Source organism: Rhinatrema bivittatum, chromosome 8 (genome assembly GCF_901001135.1).
Source record: "Rhinatrema bivittatum chromosome 8, aRhiBiv1.1, whole genome shotgun sequence".
Taxonomy (NCBI): Eukaryota; Metazoa; Chordata; class Amphibia; order Gymnophiona; family Rhinatrematidae; genus Rhinatrema; species Rhinatrema bivittatum.
Window position 1 is genome coordinate 15935274 of NC_042622.1, and position 16853 is coordinate 15952126.

Sequence of the window (16853 nt, forward strand, 5' to 3'; positions counted from 1 at the left end):
ATCTTCCCTTTGGATCCTTTATACGTCTTGAATGCTGTTCTTTTTGCTTTTATTTTTTCATCCACCTCCTTTGAGAACCAGATCGGTTTCTTGTTTCTCTTACTTTTGTTTACTTTTCTAACATATAGATTTGTTGCTTTTGTAATTGCTCATTTTAGCTTGGCCCTCTTGTTCCACCTCTCTCATTTTCTCCCAGCCTTCTAGTTCTACCTCCAGGTACTTCCCCATTTCGATAAAGTCGTATTTTTGAACTGCAAAACTTGGGTCTTTGTATGACTTCTCTGTATCCTATTTGCGATATCAAACCATACCATTTGATGATCACTGGTGCTGAGGTGGGCACTCACCTGGACTTAGAGACTTTATCCCTGTTAGTGAGCACTAGGTAGAGTATAGCTCCCTCCCTTGTGGGTTTATTACCATTTGTTTGAACAACGCCCCTTGCAGGGCATCCACTATCGCTCTACTTCTGATAGATTCTGCAGAAGGGATTCTCCAGTCTATGTCCTGCAGATTAAAATCTCCAACAATCAACACTTCTCCCTTCTTTCCCACCTTTTGGATGTCTTTGACCTGATCTCTGTCTAGCTCTTCCATTTGAGCTGGAGGCCTGTAACCCACTCCAGTAATAATGGATGCACCATTATCTTTTTTTAGGCTGGCCCATAATGCTTTTCTCTACCTCAATTTCCTTGTGATTCAGTTACTTGTATATTGTTTTTGACATAAAGAGCTAGTCCTCCCCCTTTTCTGTCTTCTCTGTCCTTCCTTAACAAGTTATAGCCTGGTATGGCCATATCCCAATCATGAGAATCCGTGAACCAGGTCTCCGTAACAGCAACAATGTCTTAGAAAATGAGGCAACTGCCTGAGCATCCTAGTATAAAAAATGCATGGCATTCTACATTACACATATCACATGCGACGTAAAGTTCATATAAGCCATGTCAAGGTCATAGGAGATCTACCGACTGTGCATGCAGTGATTCCTAGTGATACATCACAACAGGTAGTGAAGCAACACCATCTCAACGCAGCAAATGTTCGGTGCTGATGTACCATATTGTGACTTCATATGATCCATTACAGCCTACAGGACCTTTCAGAAGAATGCATGTCTGTGCCATGACTTAATAAATAGAGGTGTTCTCCACGCATACCAGGTTTTCACCTGTTCAAGTTTTCATCAGCTCCTGCTTACTCAGCAAAGCACAGATGTAGCCTAACAGAAAATGGCACCCATTAGCCATTTCTCTCAGGGGAGGTGTTTCCTGCTTACCCTCTGTCTTTAGAATTATCTCTAATATCCCCCCATCAGTCCAAGAATACTGACAAGTCACAATCCCGAAAAGCTGGGGCTCTGAGTGCATGCAGAGCCGGTGCTAACATTTTCGCTGCCCTGTGCGAAAAGGTGCTGTGCTGCTCCCCCCCAGAACCACCGGTTCTGGTTTTTCTTTTTCTCTTTTCAACACAAAATTTTGGTTGTCTTCCGCAATAACCAACACATTATAGAAACTGTCAGTCTCACACTCTGTCCCAGACCCCCTGTCGCTGCTGAAAAAAAGCCCTGCTCCCTCCGACAATCTAAACCGTCAAAATAGACCCACTCCCGTGAACCTATTTTACCTCATCTACGAGTCCAAAATTTCTATATTGCGCAGGCATCTTTACCCAAAGTACTGTGAGCAGGACAGGAGCTCCGGCTGGGGTTAGCGGAAACAGAGCTACCCTGCGAGTGAATACAATGAAACATCATCTTTAGGTCTATACAAGCACACGGGCATGGACGCCTCTGCCAATATAGAAAAGGTGTCCCTAACCCTAATATAAGGACTGGAAGCAAGCATAGGTTGTCACAGGGCAGTAGTCAAGTTGGGTTGCGTGTGCGATTAGCCAAGTGAAGGATATAAGTAATATTCCGAACCATTTCCTTCCTTCCTGCTCCCTGTTAGATATATATATAGCATTTTGCTTTCAGGTACTATTCTTAATTAGTGTCTTGTCTGCAGAAAGGCATTTTTCAGCTCTCACTGAGCAGTGAGTAGCTTTTGTGAGCGTGCTACGTGCAGTGTTTTACTTTATAATAGAAAGAAAAGTTGCTTCTAATTAAACCCAGGTCAATTTACCATCTCGGAGTTGTAAGTGGCGTGGTAGAATATTCACAGTAAACTTAATGGGACAATTATTCAGGTAATTCTTGGAAAATGCTCTGAGCTGCATAGACTCCGGCACTTGCAGTTGCTTAATGCATAGTTACAGCTCTTTACTCAGGACCTGGGGCCTGACTTGGATTTTAATTTAGTTTGATAATTTGAATATAATTCCAGTGGACGCTTTTTCTTTACAAAACTAACTTTTAAGTTAATCACTGAGCTAATTAGCTGCTTCATTTCAGAAGCAGCTCAGTGACAAGCCATGCTTCAGGTTGCGTATGTAGACACACACGCATTTTCTCTTTTCAGGAAACTCCTGTTTCTAAGCTAAAATCCTGCTTTACGTTTTCCTAGCAGGGTGAAAATGGCTTTTGGAAGCTTAGGATACGTTCTTCTTTTGCCATTCTGACAACCTCACCTTTCAATCCGAATGTTTATTTCCAAACTTACCAGAAATGGTGGGGACCACAATGATGCTCAATGCCCCGTGAACTGCCGGAGGCCGATTCCAACGCCTTCTCGATCAGCCGCATTCGCGGCCCAGGGCAGCAGCTGAGAGGCCATCTTGCCTGCTCTCTTGTATTGTTTAACAGAGACTTTGGTCTGGGTTAGCCTTCAGGGACAATACAAACAATTCCAAGACAAGAGAAGAGAAAATAAAGAGAATGGCATAACTGATATTAGATTAAAGTAGCTCTAACTTTCAACCCTGCCTCAATAAACAGAAAACTAACTTGAAACAAAAATGTCCTGCCATTATTAAAGCTGTATAAATGTTTGACACCAGCTTTTCATTTCAAAGGTGTCTTTTCATGTGTCTATTGAATGAATAAAAGGAAAGCTTTGATTATTGCAGGCTGATTTCGAAATATCGTCTTTAGCTCTCATCTCAAGCCTTAGCTATTTCCTCTGGGACAAGATACCATCAAATCTCAGATAATAATAGAGTTTTGCTTTTCATTCCAATCTCCTATAACCTTTCCCTCTACCTAGTTGTAGAATAAATGAAACTAATTTTCTGCGTCTAGGAGCTATGCGGAAACTGAATCAATATAATGAATGTAGAGGGGCCGTGAATTTCTCACAATTCAATTTAGTGTGTTGAATGTGTGAGTTAATCTTCTCTGTGGGGGCTAGCTCTCAGATTTAAGAGGGAAAGGGTATTAGGATAACGAATCTCTGCTGAAACCATTATCAGTATATAATATAGGGAGGCACAGGAGGTGCTACAGGCAACTTAGGTCTTCTTCTAATCTTGGGCATCAACTCAGACATAGAAACCCAGAACATGACAGGAGTTAATGACTACAAGGCTCATCGTCCACTTCAGTGGTTCCCAAGACTGTCCTGGAGGAACCCCAGCCAGTCAGGTTTTCAGGATACACGCAATGAATATGCATGAGGAAGATTTGCATGCACTGCCTCAGGATACACGCAATGAACATGCATGATGAAGATTTGCATGCAGTGAATATGCATGAGGAAGATATGCATTTCAGGATACACACAATGAATATGCATGAGATAAATTTGCATGCAAATTTATCTCATGCATATTTATTGTGTATCTCCTGAAAACCTGATTGGCAGGGGTCCTCCAGAACAGGCTAATTATTTTCCCTTCCTACTGCAATACCAGAGACCCTTATTGAATTTCAGTTCTACTTTCACTTTCCCATTACTAAGGATCTTCTATGCTTGTCTCAAGCTTTCTTGAATCTGTTACTGTTCTAGCCTTCTTCACTTCCACTGTGAGCCTATTCCATGCATCCATCTCCCGTTTTTGTAAAGAAATGCTTCCCTATATTGCTCCTGGGTCTGTCCCTGTCCAGTTATTTACAGTATCGGGAACCTTTGTTCTAGAACTACTTCTGAACTCACTTTCCCATCAAATTTACAGATGACACAAAATCATTCAAAGTGGTTAAATTACAAGAGGGTTGTGAAAAACTGCAAGAGGACCTTTCAAAACTGGGAGATTGGGCATGCAAATGCAAAATGAAATTTAATGTGGACAAGTGCAAAATCCGCAAGGCCCAGCTGCACGCGTAACGAAGTGCCGGGCCAAAGAACAGGGGCGGGGAGGGGAAGTCCAGGGAGCGGCAGGGTTTGAGGCACCGGTACAGCGGCCATTTGCTGCTGTGCCAGGGAAGTGCGCACCGGCACTCTGCCGGCGTGCGCAACTTGCTACTGCTCCTGTTGTGGAGCAAAAGGTAAAAATAAAACAGGGGTAGATAGGATAGGGATGGGGAAGGAAGGTTAGGGTAGGGGATAGGGAAGTTCCCTCCCAGTCCGCTCCTTAATTGGAGCGGACTGGGAGGGAACTGGGGAAGGCTGGGATACGTCACTGCACGGTTTGCATTAATTTCCCTCCCTTGCACACGCCGCGCACACATGCACGCGCGGATTACAAAATCCAGCATGCATGTGCATGCAGCCCAATGATTTTATAACATATGCGCTCCGGCGTGCACATGCTATAAAACCACTGCGTCCATGTGTGTGCGCCAGGAAGTGCGTGCACATGGATCCTCGTGCGCGCATGTATTAAAATCTACCCATTAGGGTACACAATGTAAGGTTCCACATTAGGAGTCACCACTCAGGAAAAGGATCTAGGTGTTATCGTTGAAAATATGTTGAAATCTTCTGCTCAGTGTGCAGCAGCAGCCAAGAAAGCAAAGAGAATGCTGGGGATTATTAGGAAAGGATTGGAGAATAAAACAGAGAATATCCTAATGCCTCTGTATCACTCCATGGTGCAACCTCATCTTGAGTATTGTGTGCAGTTCTGGTGACCACATCTCAAGAAAGATATAGCAGAATCAGAAAAGGTACAGAGAAGGGCAACCAAGATGATAAAGGGGATGGAATGATTCCCTTCTGAGGAAAGGCTAAAGAGGTTAGGACTCTTCAGCTTGGAGAAGACAGAGCTGAGGGAGATATGATAGAGGTCTATAAAATAATGAGTGGAATGGAATGGGTAAATGCGAATCAGTTGTTTACTCTCTCAAAAAATACATAGACTAGGGGATATGTCATGAAGTACTTTTAATACAAATAGGAGAACATATGTTTTTACTCAATGCATAATTAAACTCTGGAATTCATTGCCAGAGGATGTGGTGAAAGCTCTTAGTGTAGCTGCATTTAAAAAGGGTTTGGACAAATTCCTGGAAGCAAAGTCCATAAATTATTATTAAGGTGGACTTGGGGAAATCCACTGTTTATCCCTGAGATAAGCAGCATGGAATCTATCAACCTTTTAGGATCCTGCCAGGTACTTGTGACCTGGATTGGCCACTGTTGGAAACAGGATGCTGGGCTCGATGGATCTTTGGTCTGACCCAGTATGGCATGTTCTGATGTTCTTATATTGTTATCTCAAATAGAACCAAACTATCCCATGTGTGTAACTACATCATGAAAATCTGAGTAACGCTTAATCCCTTCCAACTGAGTCCCATTTATACAGCAATTGAAGTCTTAGCTGTTATGAATGCAATCCCAATTCAGAATATAATTAGGATCAATGCTATTTTACTCTACTTGGGCACATACAAATAAAATTAAACAACTGTAGGTGACCTTTATTTCTACATTTCTTATGTTCAATAGCCAGATTTAGATTGTGTATTGTTTGCTAAAATAAAACCAGCAAAAGTATTTCAGTAATAATAACTCTGGGGATTTTTGGCCCCCCTTTCCAAAGGATGCTGGAGGTGATTTGCAGCTTGGAGATTCCCATCCCGAAGATTTTATAATCTAAGTGGTGGGTTACCTGCAGCAGCTCAGGATAAAGTGCCTTGCACAGTGAGGGGTAGTGGGGGAAAGCAAGATCAGAGCAGTGGCGTAGCCACGGGTGGGCCTGGGTGGGCAGCTGCCCACCCAATTTAGACCCAGGCCCACCCAACTGACACCGGAACTGCAAGGCTGTCGCGGGATACCATCCCCGTGACAGTGAAGAGGAGAACCCACGCCTCGCGCGCCATCACGGCACACATGGGGAAGCGGTCCTACAACCATATGGCCGCCCGATCTTCCTGTTTGGGGGGGGGGGGGAGGAGAGCGGAAGCGCCGCGCACAGCTTCCGCTCCCCCCCCCCAGCAGGAAGATCGGTCGGCCGTATGGCTCGAAGATAGCAGGAGGCCAGTGGCTGCAGGAGAGGCAGCTGATCTTCCTGCTCTGGGGGGAGGAAGCGGAAACTGTGCGCGGCGCTTCCGCTCTCCTCCCCCCCCCCCCACAAACAGGAAGATCGGTCGGCCATACGGCCCGAAGATAGCAGGAGGCCAGCTGATCTTCCTGCTCTGGGGGGAGGAAGCGGAAACTGTGCACAGGCTTGAATGTGTATGTGAGGATGAGAATGGGAGCCTTGTGTGTGTGTGGGTGAAAATCGGACCCTGGGTGTGTATGGGAGTGAGAATGGAGTCTTGAATGTGTGTGGGTGATAATGGAAGCTTGAATATGTGGGTGAGGATGGAAGCTTGAATATGTGGGTGAGGTTGGAAGCTTGAATGTGTGTATATATGGGTGAGAATGGGAGCCTGGGTTTGTGTGTGTGTGTGGGTGAGAATGGAAGCTTGAATATGTGGGTGAGGATGGAAGCTTGAATGTGTATATATATATGGGTGAGAATGGGAGCCTGGGTTTGTGTGTGTGGGTGAGAATGGAAGCTTGAATATGTGGGTAAGAATGGGTGCTTGAAAGTGTGTATGTGTGGGTGAGAATGGGACCTTAAATGTGTGTATGTGTGGGTGAGAATGGGAGAATGGGTTTGTGTGTGTGGATGAGAATGGGTGCCTGGATGTGCGTCTGTGTGTGCATAAGAATATAAGCCTGGGGAGGGGTGAGAAAGTGAGAGCTTGTATGTGTGTCTGCAGAGAATGTGAGCTGGGGGGGGGGGGGGGGGGAGAGCATATGAGAGTTAGAGCCTGAGTGTGTGAGGGAGTCTGTGAGAGAAAGCATTTATGTATATATGTGTGTGTGTGTGTGGAAGGGAAGAAGACAGTAGTAGAAAAGACACTGAAGAGGAATTAGGAAATGAGCGACAAGGGAAAAAATGGGAAAGAGAGACCAGGACCAACTGATTAGAAAAATACAAAGATCAGACAACAAAGGTAAAAAAAAATATATGTATATATATATATATAGAGAGAGAGAGAGAGATGTTAGCAATTTAAATATCAATAAATGCTAAATTTATAAACCCAAACAATATAACATGAAAAAATTATGAATTCAAAAAAAGACCTGTTATATGGATGTCAATAATCTGAGTGTACCTTCATACGATGCTGTAAAAAAATACGGCTATCGTGACTGTGAAGCCTATGTGTAGGCTTTAAAAATCATTAGGTACCCCAGTGTTGGAATGCAAACTTTTGTAGTGCTCACTGTCCACTGTGCAATTGTTGCTAAAATGATCACGTGGATACTGTTGCAATATTCACTTATCTCAAAATTATAGTCGGTCTTGCCTCAGCCTGAGGCAAGAGCAGGCTGCTGTCAGATGCTTTTCAGAGGTTCTTATAAGCAGTTAACATACTGTCAATTACTTATGGAGATTAGGGGAGGAGAAATGGAAAGATGGTTATGCTCAGAGGGAACAGAAAATGCAAGCTATTAATCAGTGGTATTTTAATGCACACCGTGCATATAGAGCTATACAGTATATAGAGACAGGCAGCTACGTCTCACTTGTAAAGAATATGCATAGAAGTGCTTAGGAAGGACGGTGATTCAGAATTTGAAATCAGATTGCTGACTCTCTGAAAACTAAGGGTACTTAAAGAATGGGGACCAGTGTCCAGTTAACTTTACATTTTAACTCTTTTATACATTAGTTAAAAAAAACCCTCAAAACCTCTTCATCCCCAGCTACCACCTGCCTCACAAAACAAAGTACAAAATCCATCATAAGGATGGAAAAGCAACAAGGAAATAGGCAATACATGATACATGAATATGTCTGATTTTGCTTCCTAAGAGCGTGAAACCTGATTTTTTTGTTTCAGGAAGTTAACAATCTTGAACTTCCACCAAAGAGAGAAGCAAATAAAGAAGTATATACTGAACATCTTTATAATCTATAAATAAATTAGCACACACACACACACACACACACACACACACTCATCTACACTCACATACACACACACACACCTACGCTCACATACACACACTCACACACACATACACACTCACACACACACACACCTACACTCACATACACACACTCACACACACATACACACTCACAAACACACACACACACACTCATCTACACTCACATACACACTCACACACACATTTATTTTGTGGATGATATCAAAATCTGCAAAAGTTAGACAGCCAGGAAGGTATGGAAAACATGAGGACTCTAGCAAAGCTCGAGGAATGGTCTAGGGTCTGGTAACTGAGATTTAATGCTAAAAAATGCAGTCATTCATTTGGGTTGCAGAAACCCAAGGGAGTGGTATGGTTTATGGAGTGAAATTCTATGCACAAAACAAGAGCAGGATCTGGAAAAATTCATATCTAATGATCTCAAGGTGGCCAAACAGGTGGATAAGGCAATAGCAAAATCCAGAAAGCTGCTTGGCTGCACAGGGAGAGGAATGGTCAGCAGAGGAAGGGAGGTGACACTGCCCCTGTGTAGGTCCCTGGTGAGACCTCACTTGGAATACCGAGTACAGTTCTGGAGACCCCACCTTCTAAAGGATATAAACAGGATGGAGTTCGTCCAGAAGGAGGCTGCTAACATGGTCAGTGGTCTTCCTTCTAAAGCATATGGGGATAGACTTAAAGATCTAAATATGCACACCCTACAGCAGAGTTTCCCAACTACCTCTGAAGCAGGCTTCCCAAACTCTTAGCCAGTGTGACCGAATTTTAGCACATGACCTCAGAGGATGACCACGTCAAATTAGCATGGGTGTGGTCCCTCTCCAGCAATCACTTCTTCCCTCCCTGCACACCCCCAGCTGATCCCCTCTTTTTGACCTCCTCTCCTCCAGGGGACCCTTTCTCACCATCCACTCTCTCAGCTCGCCCCTCTCTATCACTGACTCCAGCCCTTTTCACATTCCCTCAAACTGATTCTCTCTCATCCCCAAGCCTTTCTAACCCCCACGTGGCCTTCTGTCATCCCCTACTTCTCACCTTATTTCCTCTTCATTCATCCTCCATCCCTTCTCTCACCTCCCAGTCTCTCAAATTCCCTCCCCACAGCTAATCTCTTCTTATCCTCATTTTCTCTTACATCCTCCACACCTAAGAAGTTGCCATACTGGATTAGACTGAGGGTCAATCAAGCCCAGCAACCTGGCAAGTATCCAAACATTAAATAATGCCAGTGATAAGCAGTGGCTATTCCCTAAATCAACTTGACTAATAGCAGTTTATGAATTTCTCCTCTAGGAACTAGTCCAAACCATTTTTAAACCCAGATAAGCTAACTTCCTTAACCACATCCTCTGGCAAAAAAAAATTCCAGAACTTAATTGTGCGTTGAGTGCTACTTGCTAATTTCATGGAGTGCCCCCTAGTCCTTTTAATATCTGAAAGAGTAAATAACTGATTCACATCTACTCGTTCAAGGCCTCTCATGATCTTAAAGACCTCTATCATATCCCCCCTCAGCAGTCTCTTCTCCAAGCTGAAAAGTCCTAACCTCTTCAGCCTTTCCTCATAGGGGAGCTGTTCCATTCCCCTTATCATTTTGGTAGCCCTTCTCTGTACCTTCTCCATCATCACAACTATGGGGTAGATTTTCAAAAAACGCGAATAGGCGTACTTTTGCTGGCGCATCAGGCGCAAGCAAAAGTACGCTGGATTTTAGTAGATACGCGCGGAGCCGCGCGTATCTACTAAAATCCTGGATCGGCGCGCGCAAGGCTATGAATTCTGTATAGCTGGCGCGCGCCGAGCCGCGCAGCCTACCCCCATTCCCTCCGAGGCCGCTCCGAAATCGGAGCGGCCTCGGAGGGAACTTCCTTTTGCCCTCCCCTCACCTTCCCCTCCCTTCCCCTACCTAACCCACCTCCCCGGCCCTGTCTAAACCCCTCACTTACCTTTGTCGGGGGATTTACGTCTCCCGGAGGGAGAAGTAAATCCCCGCGCGCCAGCGGGCCGCTAGCGCGCCGGGACGCAACCTGGGGGCGGGTCCGGAGGGTGCGGCCATGCCCCCGGACCGCCCCGGGCCGTAGCCACGCCCCCGGGCCCGCCCCCGGGCCCGCCCCCGGAACGCTCCCGACACGCCGCTGCGCTCGGTCCCGCCCCCCAACATGCCCCCGACACGCCCCCCTCCGAAAACCCCGGGACTTACGCGAGTCCCGGGGCTCTGTGCGCGCCGGTAGGCCTATGTAAAATAGGCTCACCGGCGAGCAGGGCTCTTAAAATCCGCCCCTATATCTTTTTTGAGATGCGGCGACCAGAATTGTACACAGTATTCAAGGTGCGGTCTCACCATGGAGCGATACAGAGGCATTATGACATTTTCCGTTTTATTCACCATTCCCTTTCTAATAATTCCCAGCATTCTGTGATTTCCCTTCTTTCATCCTCCATGACCAATACCTCTCCACCTTATCCAACCCTTAAACCCTTCCTGCATTTCATCCTTCCCTCCAAACATCTCCCTGGCCAGGGTGAGAAGCAACATTTTCTTTAGAGTTCCTGAGTCAAAGGTAGATGAGAAACAGAGGGAAGAGAGGGCAGTCTGATGACCAGGGACAACATTTTTTGCTTGGATAGGTTCAGTGGTGGGTGCAAGGAGCAGTGGTGATCTGCACCGACCCATGCACACTCAGCTCTCTCCGCCTCTCACAGGTGCTCCCCCCATCTGCAGGTTGAAGCAGCATAACTAATGAGAGTCAGCACGTGCTTGTGGGCTAGTGCAGGGGCCAGTGGCGGTGTGAAGGGCATTCACCAGGCAGTCACACTGCCAACCAGTAGTTCAAAGCCCCCGTTACGTTTCTATTCAAGTCCCTGAAAGGAGTGAACTCACACAGACACACAGGTACAGAGACAGACACCAAGTGAAACAGACAGACAGACAGAGACCTCGCCGACAGACATAATTACCCAATACCCAGAGAGACAGACATACCACCCCCTAGACAGAAAAGCACAGACAGACACACTACCCCCAGACAGAAGACAGGCATAGACAGAGCAAGAGAGAGATCACAGACAGAGAGACCTCCACACCACAACCTGACACATAGGCCATACATCACAGTGCTAAGGGCAGGAACATTTTTCAAAATATTTTAGGAGCTGAGTAAAGCTCCATTCTACTCAACCCACCTGATTTTGCTTTTTTATTGGTTTCCCTCATTTTTCCTCTTTTTCTCTCTATTTTCCTCTTTTCCTCTCTCTTTTTCTCTCTATTTTCTATTTTATTTTTTTTTTGCTCTTTCCATGCTTCTCCTTTCGGTTCTTTGTACCCCCTCCCCTCTCCCCTGTTCATTGTATTTTTTATTCTTTTGTTCTACTGTAAACCGATATGATTCGACTAATATCAGTATAAAAAAAAATTCTTAAATAAATAACTAAATATTTTTGTAATTTTCTTAGTTTGCTCTTTTTTTTTCATTTTCTCATGTTTTGATTTCATTATTGTACCCTTTTACACTTTTTGCCTTTGTCTTCCCATTTCTACCTCCTGCCTCTCTCCCCCCTCCACCTCCTTAATTCTCTCCAGCCTCTTTCCCTACTCCCCTCCCCTACCTCACCATTTCTTTTCCCCCAGGCGGGCGTGAGATTTCACTCCTCCTAGCGCTTCCGGGGGTTATGAAACAGCGCAGCAGCGCCTCCCAGCGCTTCCGGGGGGTTATGAAACACCGCAGCAGCTCCTCCCAGCGCTTCTGGGGGGTTATGAAACAGCGCAGCAGCTCCTCCCAGCGCTTCCGGGGGTTATGAAACAGCGCAGCAGCTCCTCCCAGCGCTTCCGGGGGTTTATGAAACAGCGCAGCAGCTCCTCCCAGCGCTTCCGGGGGTTATGAAACACCGCAGCAGCTCCTCCCAGCGCTTCCGGGGGTTTATGAAACAGCGCAGCAGCTCCTCCCATGCCCAAGTTCTGCCTCAGAGTAAGCCCCTCCCCTCCCTGGCCCACCGAAATAGACTAAGCCATGGCCTTCTTACAGTGATGTCAGTACATTCTGGCAGCCCTCCACCACCTGATGGGCTGGAAGTGCCTCCATGGCTCCGAGACTTGACAGTGATTGTTCAAGCCCCGCCCAGTTTTCTCACCTCTGGGCTTAGTGCAAGCTCCTGTGCCCTGTGGTGACCTTGACCCCCTCCCTGTGCAGGGCTTTCTGTTACTTTAAGGGCAGCACCATTGCAGGGCCTGGGCGCGTGTTCCGGCTTAAAGGTCCCATTAAAGGTTTCCATTACTAATGCTGCTGCTCGTGCCTGAAGAGCGATGACCTTTTAGGCACTTTTGACCCCCGGCTGAAAATTGTGTGACCCCCATATGGCATCCTGACCCTCGGCCCCGCTCTCAGGTGTCCTTGCACAGGAGACTCTGGAATGAGGGGGGGTTCATGGGACGAGGATGAAACAGAAAGGGGTGACGGATGCATGAATTAGGAGGAGTAAGTCATCAGCTGCATAAAATGTAGCCAGGTAAAGAGAGGAGCTGATGGAGACGTTTCGGGGGTGTGAGCATATTTTAGACAGTCCGTGCAGATATTCAGTGCTAGCTGGCTAAAGTTAACTGGATACTCTGATTAAAAAATAGCTGCCCTGGGTAACTTTATTTGTGCATATTCAGTGGGACACTAAATATCCGGTAACTTTCCCGCTCGCCTGGCCGCAGAATATTGACCCCCCCCCCCCTCGAGTCATAGTTGATAGACTCTGACTGATATCAGTTTGACCATGAGGAGGAGTATGGATTAAGCATTTACTAATGCAAACTTTCTTAGTGTTCAACATTAGGCGCCTGCTGCCTCGAGTTAGGAATTACAGACGTGCAAAAAAAAAAAAAAAAACAGGTTTACTGCCAAGGTTAGGAGCCTGTAAGCTGCAGAAGGCTGATGACAGTGAGCACTGCAATATGTCACAGTCTGAAGAAAGCCCTTTCCAGACTTCAATAGCGACGTTAAGCCCAACAAGGAAGCTCCGTGCTAAATCAGAACTAATGGGAGACACATCTGTAAGATAAATATTTAATAGGAAATTTATCATAAATTGAACAAGGAACGCTGATTGGCTCTTCCAGCCTGTGCCATTTTTCTATACAAAGATGGGACTAACTTTTTTTTTTTTTTTCTCTAAAGTGTGGGATTGTTTCCTCGGCTTCTAAGAAGGAAACAAATAATTATTCTAATAAAAATAACTAGAGAGAGTGCTCTTTCATTTCCATTTTTCAAGTACTTCCGACATTCATATTTAATGGTAAATGGGCTCTCCAGGGTAGAATCTCCATGAAGATATCATTACTTCCTCTGCCTCCCAGGCCCCTCGAGGCACAGAGATTCACAGCTAGAGAATGCTTGCCACGCACTTATGCTCGACTAGAAGTGACACGTGCAGAGCTGGAGTCCATGTCTAATGCACGCAGAAGGACTGGAGCCTAGCTGCAGCTACGGGTTAAACAGCAGGAATCCTGCTACTGGCTAGTCAAGCCAGAAACTAGGGGGCCGATTCACTCGCCAACGGCTACCATGCATGCTAACCGGAAGCAGCTCACTAAAGCCTTCTGTGCAACCTTTTTAGTCAGGGGATGGCAAGCTATAAGGTCTCGGCATAAGCTCTAGACCCGAAGATGATGCAAAGGAAGGTTTAACGAGCTTGCCCAAATTATTGCCTCCTCACATGTTAATTAGTAACCGCATGCTTGAGCCCAAAATCTATCACCTGCAACCAGAGCATACAATAGGTGCTGACCCGGCCCGGCGCTGCCAGGTGTGCAAACCGTGCAATTGCACGGAGAGGCATACCTGGGAGGGTGGCGTACGGGGGCCCACCAGGAGCAGAAGAAGAGCGAGCTCATTCTGCGGCTCCTCAGTGTGCGCCGGCCAGCTGGCCCTGCAGTAAACCCTCGCGGGGCTAGCAGACAGGAAGTGCTAGCACCGCGTGGGTTGAGTACCGCGGGACCGGCTGGAACACGAGGAGGAGTCACAGGAAGGACTTCAGCAGCAGTGCAAGCACTCTTATCCTCTCCCAAGGCGTAAGGCACAGGTGGTGGCAGCAGCAGCAGCAAAAGAGGAATAAGAGACCCGTGGACCCGGGTGTGTAGAGGTTGCTTTTATGTGTGAATAGGATCTTGGTGGGATGGGTGCGAGTGTGTGAATGGAAGCCTGCCTGCCTGGGATGGTGGTGGTTGTGTATGTGAGAATGGGTGTGTGTGTGTGTGCATGTGTGAATGGGAAACTGCCTGGGGGGATGGTGTGTGTGTGTGTGTGTGTGTGTGTGTGTGTGTGTGAATGGAAGCCTGCCTGCCTGCCTGCCTGGGATGGTAGTGGTTGTGTATGTGAGAATGGGAGCCTGGCGAGGATGGGTGTGTGTGTGTGCATGTGTGAATGGGAAACTGCCTGGGGGGGATGGTGTGTGTGTGTGTGTGTGAATGGAAGCCTGCCTGCCTGCCTGGGATGGTGGTGGTTGTGTATGTGAGAATGGGAGCCTGGCGAAGATGGGGGTGTGTGTGTGCATGTGTGAATGGGAAACTGCCTGGGGGGATGGGTGTGTGTGTCAATAGGAGTCTGCCTTGGAGGGAGGGGGATGTCAAAAAAAGTTATGCAACCACAAACTCAGTGGACTGGAAATCAAAAGGTTTCAGGTATGCAAAGCTGGAGAACTTTTCCCTTCTTATTTTAATTATTAGGTGTTTGATGTGTCTGCTACTTTGAAAAATTTTATTGCCATTCAGAAATTTGTAAAACTTTTTAAATGAATTCTTAATTATTGGATGTTATTCTATTTTCATCTTTTTGGCAATATTCTTTTTATTAGTATGATTTATTATGATCAATTTATATTTCTTGATTTTATTGTTTGATGATTTATGAGGATTGTTGATGTTTTATGTTTTTCCATTGCTTCATTGCATATGGAGTCTAGCTTGTTGGAATTTCCAGTTCACTTTCTGTCTACACATTTCTATTTCTATTTTATGGACTCTTTCTTCTGTATTTGGTGAGGGTCTGTCTGTGTTCTGCATGTGTAAGCGAGGTGAGGTATTCTGCTAGCATGTAGTTTCCATGTAGGAATTTAGAGCAGACTGGTTTGTTCTGCTTTCCTAATTGGAGGTGTTTTAGGGCCGAGTGTAATATTTACCTATTCATAGATAGGGTTATTCCTGTTTGAGTGCTTGCAGTTAGTGTTAATTCGGAGGTCCATGGGCTTCCCCCACGAACCGCAGCACTCACCTGCCTGGCCTGGCCCTCGCTGTCGACTTCCGACGAGCCTAGCGCTGCTGGAACACCACGCTCCAACACAGTAAGATGCCGTCAACTCCTCATGTGGCAGGACTCCGCCGACCCCATCCTGCCTCATAGAAACATAGAAACATAGAAATGACGGCAGAAGAAGACCAATCGGTCCATCCAGTCTGCCCAGCAAGCTTCACACATTTTTTTCTCATACTTATCTGTTTCTCTTAGCTCTTTGGTTCTATTTCCCTTTCACCCCCACCATTAATGTAGAGAGCAGTGATGGAGCTGCATGCAAGTGAAATATCAAGCTTGATTAGTTGGGTAAGCGGCAGCATAGCTCTCTGCCGTTGAAGCAGAGAGCAATGCTGGATATGCGTGAAGTATTAGTTTTTCTTCTCCCCTGCCGTTGAAGCAGGGAGCTATGCTGGATATGCATTGAAAGTGAAGTATGCCTTGAAAGTCACATTAACTATCATCAAATATTGAAAAGCCTAATAATTGGTAATTGAATAAGCCTAATAATTGGTAATACCTATAGCCCATGAACCCATCCCTGTTTTTTGTTTGGTTTTTTTTGTTTGTTTTTTTCTTTTTTTTAATTGGGAGATGGCAGCCCTCCATCCTTCCGCTCCATGAAGGTGGAACACCAACCACTGGCCACTGGCATCCCGCTCCGTGAATGCCTCTGTGGCTACTGCCGCTCCTCCTTAGGCGCCCATGTGTCCAACCTCCCTCTATTTAAAGGGCCCATGGCAGGAAAGGCTCCACAGTGCCTGCTGATGTCATCACATGCCAAGCCCTATAAAGGGCTCAATCTCTCCTTCTCTCATTGCCTCAGTGACAGGGGCAACCTTTTACTAGTAGTGCGTGGTGCTTCCCAGCGTTCCAGTCTTGTCCAGCTGGTCTTCAGTCTTCATCTAGCATGTCTTTGGTTTGTCTTCTGTCTTCACTTCCGCCTGTTCCATCCATGTTACCCGCTTGTTCTTGTCTTTGCCTGTCTGCCCTGCCTATCTGTCCCTCTTCTTCTGTCTCGGATGGATACCTGGCTTGACCTTGGCCTGGACCTCTGATTTGCTTGACCGCTGCCTGCCTCTGATCATCATCTGGACCTGAGATATTGCGGACTGCCATCTGCCTACGACCCTAGCTACTATGGACAGCCTCATCTGCCATTAGCAGACACTCCACCTAAGTCCTGCTGGTCCCATGACCCAAAGGCTCAACCCAAGGGGAACCTGGGCTGGTATAGGTGAAGGTCCTCAATGGACTCTGCTTCGCCTGGGTCCACCTGCTGATGGTGCAGGTAGAGCCAATCCTG